This window comes from Ambystoma mexicanum, chromosome 2p, assembly GCF_040938575.1.
Source record: "Ambystoma mexicanum isolate Mex_15411 chromosome 2p, UKY_AmexF1_1, whole genome shotgun sequence".
NCBI lineage: Eukaryota > Metazoa > Chordata > Amphibia > Caudata > Ambystomatidae > Ambystoma > Ambystoma mexicanum.
Genome location: NC_090923.1, coordinates 5,687,599 through 5,700,164, shown reverse-complemented (window position 1 = coordinate 5,700,164; position 12,566 = coordinate 5,687,599).

The window sequence follows — 12,566 nt, the reverse complement described above, 5'->3', positions numbered from 1 at the left end:
AAAAAACTTTGTTAAAGGGACGTTATGGTTCCAAGTAAAACCGGAAAACCCTTGAAATTCGCCAGTTATGGTAAGCTAAACAACCATAACTCATGCCACCACCGTGCACTGCTAAGACTAACACCCAGGACATCAAAGATGACATCACAAATGTCATTGATGACATCACTGATGACATCACATGTGTATGTACTTCTCATGAAATATGTGTAGAAGGGATTCTTATTATGTTGTGAAAAAAGTGTCAAGAATCATTGCAAGAAATATACCTTAATAAGTGCATTGAACGATGCATTGATATAAATAGCATCCTATTATGGGGTTCTATCTAGTATACTAAGCTACTCATACAGAAACATAACATTGTGTGCAGCGTACAAGATGAAGGTATGATATTCGTAATGTTAATATGTTGAATAATGAAATGATAATTGTTTTCTTAATACATTTTTGTGTACTGTGAAATATGTAATAAGTAGCTAATAAAACCCATGTATTACATAATTGCATTACTATAGACAAAACACAAAGACACAAGAACACATACCAATATGGGTATATACAGGGAAAGTGAAGTTAGCAAAAAAGCACAAGTAGTAGCAGAAACAATTCATAACTTAACTGATTAGTTTCATGCAAATAAATGATTGCTCTGTTTCAAAGCTGCTATTTACCCTATATATATGTATCACTTGATGTGATTGGACCCTAAGGAAAGTAGTGTGAGTACAATGTATACAAATATGACCATATACAGGGAAAGTACAGCCATAAAAACAAAGTCTCATAAGTCTAGTGATAATCTTTATGCACAAAAAGGATTGCTGTCTTTCAAGCTTGTGTTTTCCTATATGTATATGTTTCATATGATGTGACTGTACTCTAAGGGAATTACTGTAAGAACCTACTAGAAGGATATTTCTACAAATAAAATATAATTCTTAGTTTCTGACTGTAACTGAAGAAAACCATGTGGCCTAGATATGTCAGCAAAAGAAAAAATAGTGAGCCAGACATGTGATATCATCAGTGATGTCATCAATGACATTTGTGATGTCATCTTTGATGTCCTGGGTTTTAGTCTTAGCAGTGCACGGTGGTGGCGCGAGTTATGGTTACTTAGCTTACCATAACGGCGAATTTCAAGGGTTTTTCGGTTTTACTTGGAACCATAACGTCCCTTTAACAACGTTTTTTCACTGAATTTAATAGGTTTTTAGTAGCGCAACTTAACCATAACGTCCCTTTTACAAAGTTTTTTTCACTGAATATATATATATATATATATATATATATATATATACTCACTGTCTCATATATATATATGAGACAGTGAGTAATGTATTTGGGGTACATGGAGAAAGGAATAAATGTGTTTTATGAAATGGCAAACATTTCTTTTTATATTTATACTCTGTTGTTGTTGTCCATTTATGTAAATCTTCTGGGGATAAATGTGTGTGAAAAGTACATAACCTCTTTTTCTTTCTATTATTAGAGAACTAACCTCCTTCATTTCCAGCCTGGAGGCATGAGGGGAGTCCAGTGAGAACCCAGGGACCCCGGAAAAGAAAGAACAAAGGCGGTGCCGTGGCACACCATCCAAGCCACAGAGGGAAGGGGAGGATGGAGTGCCCATTCCCTGATGAAGGAAGAAAGGGGGTGCTGTGCCACACCCTCCAACCCAAAGATGGAAGGGTTGGCTGGAGTGCCACCTCCCTAATGAAGGAAACTGTGCCTAATGAAACCCCACTTTTCCCTGCTCTACCCTAGCAAAGAATAATGGAAGAACAGGGAGGGGGAATGAGGGGTGTATTCAAAGGCCCCAAATTATAGGTCCCTTTCACCTGAAAAGGAGGATTTTTCAACACGGACACAAAAATGGCTTTGCATGTGTGTTTTTCAAGTCAAATTGACGAAAAAGCTGGAAAAGGCCTAAAATACCAAAGGAAAATCAGCATTTTAATCCACAAAAGAAGAAGGAATAGAAGATGCCATTCACATGAAACATAGGATGTTTAAACAATGACACAAAATGGCTTTGCATGGGTGTTTGCAGTTTACATTAGAAAAATGTACTCCTGCTAACATTTGAAAAGGAAATCCCACTTTGATTCCATGAAAACGTTTGTGTCGCCCCAAGGCAAACCCTCTTGGCTTGTGAGTGGCCAAACTTCACAAAGAAATCCCCCCCACTGCAAGTCTGGATGTTACATTCCCCATCTAATTACAACTGCAAAAAGTGTGTCCTGCTAAAGGTGTGGAAAACCCAGTGTTCCCCAAACCTGCTGGCTCTGAAGGCAGTGATAGCGGGAAAGTTCCATTTGGCTGGAGCATGACTAAAATGTGTGAAAATAGGGGCTACAACTTCAAAGAGCAAACATCCAACTTCAAAGAGACTCATAAAAGAACTCTGGTCATAGGCTCTGCCAGGGAGACAGATGGTTGGAGGAAGCTGATTTCCCATTTGCTAAACATGTAGATTTACAATTAATGTAGAAGCACTATTATAACTAAGGCCTTTTCCCCAGAAACCATTAGGTAGATTTTCTTCATTTATGTTAAACTTTTTAGGTAATTTCGAGGCAATTTTGAAGATATAAAATGCATGCACCTACGAGTCAGGGAACTGTAACGGCCAGTTAAAATTGGTTCCTGGCTGATCTGAAAATGTCCCGTATGTAAGAGTTGGCTAACTGGTGAAGGGTAAAATTAAGAATATGGTAGGAAATTACATGTTCATAACTGTTGTACATTCTGTAAAAATGGCAGAAAATTACCAAGCGGCCATGCAACATGGTGCCGACCGGAACTGTCATCTTATTTAATTCCCCATGAATAACTGAAAAGGAAAAAAAAATATGACGTTTTGCTACATAACTAGCTTTTGCCAATAGTTTGACAGGAGAACAAATGGGGAATGCAAGTGATGCTGCCATATGTCTGCTTCAGACTCTTTTTTAACTAATCTGTTGAATTGGGCTGGATTTGGGAGGATAGAGATGGCTAACTGTCCAATCCTATTGGTGTGATCTCTTGCAGGGTACTCCCCCAAGATTGTAAAATTGGTGGTGTCATTGCTGCTATATACAGGGCTCTACACTAGGAGAAAGGGGCAGAGATGCTGAAATTTGCCATCAAAAGAGTGCTGCTGCAAGTTCAATCTGACAGCTGCAAGAAAATACCAGAGGGGATTGCTGAGAGTGCATTTGGGTGGAGCTGTCTATTGCTAGGAAGGCCTAAACTGAGCCCTGGGAAACCAACAGGTGGGGGAGTCTGCTTGCTTTAAATCCTTTCCCTTCATAGGAGGTGAGGGACAAGGGGGGTAAAACTGTGTATACCCTTCGTCAATTTAACTAAAAAGATGAATTTAATTAATTGCCCATTTGGTGGAACACTACGGGGTGATTTTTGTTCAGATTCGACATTAACAAAGCTCACTGCCCAGTGTCTGCACTGAAAAACTATAGCCTATAATGTAATTGGGTAATCCTTTTTGTCCTGTTGACCCCAACTTCTTTAAGGAAGAGGGGTGTCTTTGTTCTTAAATCAGTCCAATTTTTCTGTTCAACTTTCCCCTAACACAGGCCTTTAAGTGGAGGGAGGGGTCTGAAATCTTAATTCCGCAAATCATTCCAGTTTTTCTGTCCGACTTCCCCAACACAGACCAAAGTATGGGTGGTCTGAAAAACGAACCGCTAAATCGCCCTGTGTTTACTCTAAACCAAAAGTGTGGGTGAAATCATAATTGCCATATGCATTTGTACCAATCTTGAAATCCTACTGCTGGCCTTTTAAGCCCACAGGAAAATTAAAATTGCACAGCACTACAACTAAAATGTGTTCACTGACCAGCGCTAATTATTTCTTGAAGGCAAATTTGTAGAAAGTAAAGAATTATGATTTGTATTTTTTTCAACTCACTTTTGTGATTAATTTATGTTGAGAGAGGTTGATTGCGCTGTGCTGTAGAACAGCTCTTGATGTCACTGAGATAGGATGTTAGTGTATCTCTGCATTACAAAAGGGGTGGCCGCATAATGCATCCTCGAGGTGTGTGCAAGTCCTTCCCTGATACCTGAACCCTCCATATGAAAAAGACACACATACATAGTAACATGTAAGCCTTCTGAAGGAAACACTTCACTGCTCTGCCCTAATGTTGGGAGTAGGAAAGGTCGGGTGAGGGCACTATCATGTGACGAGGCTAACAGGACTCCATCTATTCATAATGGCACATGTGAGCTTGGCATGAGCATACTCAAATACGACTGAGCTCTGGCTTCTTCACAGCAATCTCGCTAGATCCCGAATGGCTGCAAAATGATCACTCCGTTGCTTGGTGAAATGTGTCCACCAAGCACAAATGCAAAACGAACTTGGAAGCAGGCGTGATATGATATGATATGATGTGGCATTTATAACGCACATCACATGCATGCAGGAGGCATATAGAATAACATATCCCAAATATAGGCAAAGTTGGGGGCAACACTTACTGTAGGTGGTGTAAGACAGGCCCGTTCTTCTGATGCTTGATGGCAGATGGATTGCAGATTACAACCTTTGTCTTGGGAAAATAGATTTCTAGATCCAGTGACTCATACTCTCATGTACTCATAAAGAGAGTTCATCAATCTTTGGAGGTCTTTGAAGAGAACTCTTTCTGATACAATTAAAATGATGTTGTTGGCCTACACCAAATGACAACCTTTATAAGGACCCAACCAGGGGCGAAAAGAGTTGCTGCAAAAAAGTGCTACGCCTAAATCACTGCCTCACCATGGGTCTGGCTGGGATACCACCAGCGCTAATAGCGCTACCGCTACCTGTCCCAGCGCTATTAGCGCTGGATCACTGGTAGCGGGCAAACAGTAAGTCCCCATTGGACCCAAAGGGGATGGAGGCGTGAATAGCGCTGAAAATGCCCAATCCACCGGCGCATTTACCCTGAGATCATATCTCGGGGTAAATGTTGCCAAGCTCATGATAGGGCCAGCCCTTAAATGCGGCAGTAAATTTGGCTGCATTTAAGGGCAACCACCCAAATTGTGATGTGGCCTTAATTAAAAAGCAAGACCTCCAATACGCCCCCCTGCCAGAGGCGGGGATTGTATCTGACAATATACCACTCATGTCAAAACACATTTTTACAGATGTTGCTGTGTGTAAATGGCTTAAAATATTAATGATCGGTACTGGACAACCCATAAGCTTGGATCAAAGTCGATCCTGGTAGACAGACTCAGTCAAAATCTTTGGTCAGATCAAAAAACGCTAAGTAGACAGATTGCCGGGAATCACAGGACTTCTGCTGCAACAAGGAAGGAAAATATTATTTGTGACAGAATCTAGACCCTTTCTAAAATTATATTGGTTGCGATCTCCTCGGGACTGTTGGGTAAGCCAATTGTTTAGATTTCTTAAAATTATTGTAGCGAAAATCTTGCTCATAGCATCGAGGAGTGCTTTTGGTCTCTGTTTCCCTTCTGTAATATTGGAACTAGGATGGATATCTTCCAAGACGGAAGAGGATGGATCATCTTTAGAAACAGGATCGGAATCCCATCCAGACCCGGAACGTGAAAGTCTTTAGCTCTTAAGATCAGAGCATACATCTAATCCTCGTGAACTTCGAGTGGCCACTTAGAATCCATCCAAGGAAGGTCTGCATTCCCTGGTGTAGCTAGAGGTGTATAAACACCAGTGAAGTGAGTCTCCCAGACTCGGCAGGTAGTGTATTTATTTGGGAATCAAGTTGAAAAGCATCAGAATGAAGGATAATCTCCCAGAAGGATTTCTTCTTGGAGGAATTCAAAGCTTTTAGCATTTCCTCCGGGTCTTTTTGATATAGGCTTTGCTTATAATATTTCAACCAATTCTTATATGCTTATTTCATAGTTTTTTTTTTTATTTGAATGAATGGGAATCGTTATTACTCTCCAATAATTTCAGGATATGCCTTAATTCTTCATTCCCGTTGGCTACGATGTTGTTAAAACAATGATTCCTTTGTGCAGTTCTCTTCTGCTATTTAATATTTGGTTTAATTAGCGATTTCATATAAAATTCTAAGTTGAAAAGAATTTTCAAAGATCCATTAAAATTAGCCAAGTTATTTAAGCACTGAGTAGTGGTGAATCTAGCAATAGTATTGGAAGACCACCTTATTCTACTTTTTTGATAATTCACCCAAAGTTTGGAAACCATTTCAGGGGGGGTCTTGTTATTCGATTTCAGATTTAAGTTCATCTGCAACGAGTCGTAATCACTTGTCTCAGAGGGACACACCCGAAAGGTGACACAGCAGTTTAACAAGGATTTGGGTAAAAATTAAAACCAATTAGTCAAGTTGTGTGCAACTCTAGACCAAGTGCAAGTAACCGGGCTGGCATTTCCAAGATGTCCATTGGCCATATGCACGTCCCCAAGGGACGTAAAGTTGAAGATACGTTGGCCTCTTAGATTAAACACTATAGTATCATGCCCATCATTCACAGGAATTGTATTAATGCAATCAGTGTTGAGCTCTCCGGCCAATCAAATCTTCCCATTAGACATTTCACTCCAGGAATCAAAGTATGTGCCAAGGTGTGCAGAAAAGCAGATGAGTTGGTTTTCTGTGGGTTCCTGCAAAGCTTCATAAATAAATGTTCTTCTGGGTATAGGTTTCAATTCTCTTTGCCAAATATTAAATTCACCACTAAAATATCCTTTGAATTTCTTTCCAGTTGTAAACATTTCATGGTCGGGAGGGATCGTATAGCTGTCAAGAGGCCCCCAAATGGTCGGCCCTTAACACCCTTTGCAGCAGGTTGAATACAAATAGTGAGCAAAGCGCTTTGATACACATTGTGTATAGGCGTTATATAAATAAACTATTATATCATATATCCATCGTTAAGCTGCTTGGCTAGTAGCCATGGTTCCTGTAAAAATAAAATGTCGTAATGAAGTGTACTCAAGGGGTTAACATGAGAATTAAATACATGGGAATGGCCCATTGAGTTCCAGGAAATGACCGAACAGAAAGAACGTGTATCTGCTCACGCTGGTGCTTTGGGGTCTGACCTCAGTCCGTGCAGTATTCTTCTTTTTGCTCCTGAATTTCTTTTCTGCAGCCAATATCTTGAGGTCCCATGAAGACAGAACGCACCTTAGGACGGATGCTAGAAAACTATACTAAGACATGTTCCAAATGAAGTGAATCTTATTTGATTGGTCAAAATGAATCTCAAATGTTTTCTGGTGATGACATGTATTCTAAGTGCTGGACCATTTAATACTACATGTCATGAAGCGCATGGCATTAATTCTCCTAACTGGATGGGAATTAAGAAGCCATTTCTACAGGCTAGTTGGCAGTATGCCTCCATCCACAATGTCTGCAATTGCCTGCTCTGTGCCCATGTCCCACATGACCTTGACTAAGGTATCCCTATGCTCCGGTGACTTTCCACCGGGGAAACCCCTATAGTGATCCGGGATTGGTTTCAAGATCTAGTGGCCCTAAGCCCCTTTCTGGGCATTATTCAGAGATGGATGTCTCAGAACCCTCCTGAGTGTCCTCCTCAAGATCAGCCTCAGAAGAAACAAGATGTAATACACCTGTCTTCTTGTGCTGCACGCCGTCGCTCTTACACTTATCATCTAGTCTTATCATATATTCATCAGCAGGTGCATATAGCCTCTATCCATCTGCACTAGTCTTATCATAGATTCATCAGCAGGTCCAGATTGTCTCCATCCATCTGCATTAGTCTTACCATATTTTCATCAGTGGGTGCAGATAGTCTCCATCCATCCGCACTAGTCTTATCACATATTCATCAGCAGGTCCAGATTGTCTCCATCCATCTGCACTAGTCTTATCATATATTCACCAGCAGGTGTAGATCGTCTCCATCCATCTGCACTAATCTTATCATAGATTCATCAGCAGGTGCAGATCTTCTCCATCCATCTGAAATAGTCTTATTATATATTCACCAGCAGGTGTGGATCCTCTCCATCCATCTGCACTAGTCTTATCATAGATTCATCAGCAGGTGCAGATCTTCTCCATCCATCTGCACTAGTCTTATCATATATTCATCAGCAGGTCCAGATCATCTCCATCCATCTGCACTATTCTTATCATATATTCATCAGCAGGTGCAGATAGTCTCCATCCATCTGCACTAGTCTTATCATAGATTCATCAGCAGGTCCAGATCGTCTCCATCCATCTGCAATAGTCTTATCATATATTCATCAGCAGGTGCAGACCGTCTCCATCCATCTGCACTAGTCCTATCATATATTCACCAGCAGGTATAGATCTTCTCCATCCATCTGAACTATTCTTATCATATATTCATCAGCAGGTGCAGATAGTCTCCATCCATTTGCACTAGTCTCATCATAGATTCATCAGCAGGTCCAGATAGTCTCACTTCATCTGCACTAGTTTTAACATATATTCATCAGCAGGTGAAAATAGTCTCCATCCATCCGCGTTAGTCTTATCATGTATTCATCAGCAGGTGCAGATCGTCTTCATCCATCTGCACTAGTCTTATCATATATTCATCAGCAGGTGCAGATCGTCTCCATCCATCCACACTAGTCTTATCATATATTCATCTGCAGGTCCAGATAGTCTCCTTCCATCTGCACTAGTCTTATCATATATTGATAAGTAGGTGTAGATCTTCTCCATCCATCTGCACTAGTCCTATCATATATTCACCAGCAGGTGTAGATCTTCTCCATCCATCTGCACTAGTCTTATCATATATTCACCAGAAGGTGCAGTTCTTCTCCATTCATCTGCACTAGTCTTATCATATATTCATCAGCAGGTGCAGAACTTCTCCATCCATCTGCACTAGTCGTATCATATATTCATCAGCAGGTGCAGATCATCTCCATCCATCCTCACTAGACTTATCATATATTCATTAGCAGGTGAAGATCGTCTCCATCTATCTGCACTAGTCTTATCATATATTCATCAGCAGGTGCAGATCGTCTCCATCCATCTGCACTAGTTTTATCATATATTCATCAGCAGGTGCAGACCGCCTCCATCCATCTGCACTAGTCTTTTCATAGAATCATCAGCAGGTGCAGATCTTCTCCATCCATCTGCACTAGTCTTATCATATATTGATCAGTAGGTGTAGATCTTCTCCATCCATCTGCACTAGTCATATCATATATTCACCAGCAGGTGTAGATCTCATCCATCCATCTGCACTAGTCTTATCATATATTCACCAGCAGGTGTAGATCTTCTCCATCCATCTGCACTAGTCTTATCATATATTCATCAGCAGGTGCAGATAATCTCCATCCACCTGCACTAGTCTTATCATGTATTCATCATCAGGTGCAAATAGTCTCCATCCATCCGCACTAGTCTTATCATATATTCATCAGCAGGTGCAGATCTTCTCCATCCATCTGCACTAGTCTTATCATATATTCACCAGCAGGTGTAGATCTTCTCCATCCATCTCCACTAGTTTTATCATATATTCATCGGCAGGTGCAGATCGTCTCCATCCATCTGCACTTGTCTTATCATATATTCATCAGCAGGTGCAGATCGTCTCCATCCATCTGCACTATTCATATCATATATTCATCAGCAGGTGCAGATCATCTCCATCTATCTGCACTAGTCTTATCATATATTCATCAGCAGGTGCAGACCGTCTCCATCCATCTGGACTAGTCTTATCATATATTGATCAGTAGGTGTAGATCTTCTCCATCCATCTGCACTAGTCATATCATATATTCACCAGCAGGTGTAGATCTTCTCCATCTATCTGCACTAGTCTTATCATGTATTCATCATCAGGTGCAAATAGTCTCCATCCATCCGCACTAGTCTTATCATATATTCATCAGCAGGTCCAGATCGTCTCCATCCATCTGCACTAGTCTTATCATATATTTATTAGCAGGTGCAGATCGTCTCCATCCATCCGCACTAGTCTTATCATATATTCATCAGCAGGTGCAGATCGTCTCAATCCATCCGCACTTGTCTTATCATATATTCATCAGCAGGTGCAGATCGTCTCCATCCATCTGCACTAGTCTTATTATATATTCACCAGGAGGTGTAGATCTTCTCCATCCATCTGCACTAGTCTTATCATATATTCACCAGCAGGTATAGATCTTCTCCACCCATGTGAACTATTCTTATCATATATTCATCAGCAGGTGCAGATAGTCTCCATCCATCTGCACTAGTCTTATCATAGATTCATCAGCAGGTCCAGATAGTCTCACTTCATCTGCACTAGTTTTATCATATATTCATCAGCAGGTGCAAATAATCTCAATCCATCCGCACTAGTCTTATCATGTATTCATCAGCAGGTGCAGATCGTCTACATCCATCTGCACTAGTCTTGTCATATTTTCACCAGCAGGTGTAGATCTTCTCCATCCATCTGCACTATTCTTATCATATATTCACCAGCAGGTATAGATCTTCTCCATCCATCTGCACGATTCTTATAATATATTCATCAGCAGGTGAAGATAGTCTCCATCCATCTGCACTAGTCTTATCATAGATTCATCAGCAGTTCCAGATAGTCTCACTTCATCTGCACTAGTTTTAACATATATTCATCAACAGGAGCAAATAGTCTCCATCCATCCGCACTAGTCTTATCATGTATTCATCAGCAGGTGCAGATCGTCTCCATCCATCTGCACTAGTCTTATCATATATTGATCAGTAGGTGTAGATCTTCTCCATCCATCTGCACTAGTCCTATCATATAGTCACCAGCAGGTGTAGATCATCTCCATCCATCTGCACTAGTCTTATCATATATTCATCAGCAGGTCCAGATCGTCTCCATCCATCTGCACTAGTCATATGATATATTCACCAGCAGGTGAAGATCTTCTCCATCCATCTGCACTAGTCTTATCATATATGCATCAGCAGTTGCAGATCATCTCCATCTATCTGCTTTATTCTTATCATATATTCATCAGCAGGTGCAGATCGTCTCCATCCATCTGCACAAGTCTTATCATATATTCACCAGCAGGTGTAGATCTTCTCCATCCATCTGCACTATTCTTATCACATATTCATCAGCAGGTGCAGATAGTCTCCATCCATCTGCACTAGTCTTATCATAGATTCATCGGCAGGTCCAGATAGTCTCACTTCATCTGCACTAGTCTTATCATATATTCATCAGCAGGTGCAAATAATCTCAATCCATCCGCACTAGTCTTATCATGTATTCATCAGCAGGTGCAGATCGTCTCCATCCATCTGCACTAGTCTTATCATATATTGATCAGTAGGTGTAGATCTGCTCCATCCATCTGCACTAGTCCTATCATATATTCACCAGCAGGTGTAGATCTTCTCCATCCATCTGCACTAGTCTTATCATATATTCATCAGCAGGTGCAGATCATCTCCATCCATCTGCACTAGTCTTATCATATATTCATCAGCAGGTGAAGATCGTCTTCATCTATCTGCAAAAGTCTTATCATATATTCATCAGCAGGTGCAGATCGTCTCCATCCATCTGCACTAGTCTTATCATATATTCATCTGCAGGTCCAGATAGTCTCCTTCCATCTGCACTAGTCTTATCATATATTCACCAGAAGGTGCAGATCTTCTCCATTCATCTGCACTAGTCTTATCATATATTCATCAGCAGGTGCAGATCTTCTCCATCCATCTGCACTAGTCGTATCATATATTCATCAGCAGGTGCAGATCATCTCCATCCATCCGCACTAGACTTATCATATATTCATCAGCAGGTGCAGATAGTCTCCATCCATCTGCACTAGTCTTATCATGTAGTCATCAGCAGGTGTAGATCGTCTCCATCTATCTCCACTAGTTTTATCATATATTCATCGGCAGGTGCAGATCATCTCCATCCATCTGAACTAGTCATATCATATATTCATAAGCAGGTGAATATCCTCTCCATCTATCTGCACTAGTCTTATCATATATTCATCAGCAGGTGCAGATCGTCTCCATCCATCTGCACTAGTTTTATCATATATTCATCAGCAGGTGCAAATAGTCTTCGTCCATCTGCACTAGTCTTATCATATATTCATCAGCAGGTGCAGATCGTCTCCATCTATCTGCACTATTATTATCATATATTCATCAGCAGGTGCAGATCGTCTCCATCTATCTGCACTAGTCTTATCATATATTCATCAGCAGGTGCAGACCGTCTCCATCCATCTGCACTAGTCTTATCATATATTCATCAGCAGGTGCAGATAGTCTCCATGCATCTGCACTAGTCTTATCATGTATTCATCAGCAGGTGTAGATCGTCTCCATCTATCTCCACTAGTTTTATCATATATACATCGGCAGGTGCAGATCATCTCCATCCATCTGCACTAGTCATATCATATATTCACCAGCAGGTGTAGATCTTCTCCATCTATCTGCACTAGTCTTATCATATATTCATCAGCAGGTGCAGATAGTCTCCATCCATCTGCACTAGTCTTATCATGTATTCCTCATCAGGTGCAAATAGTCT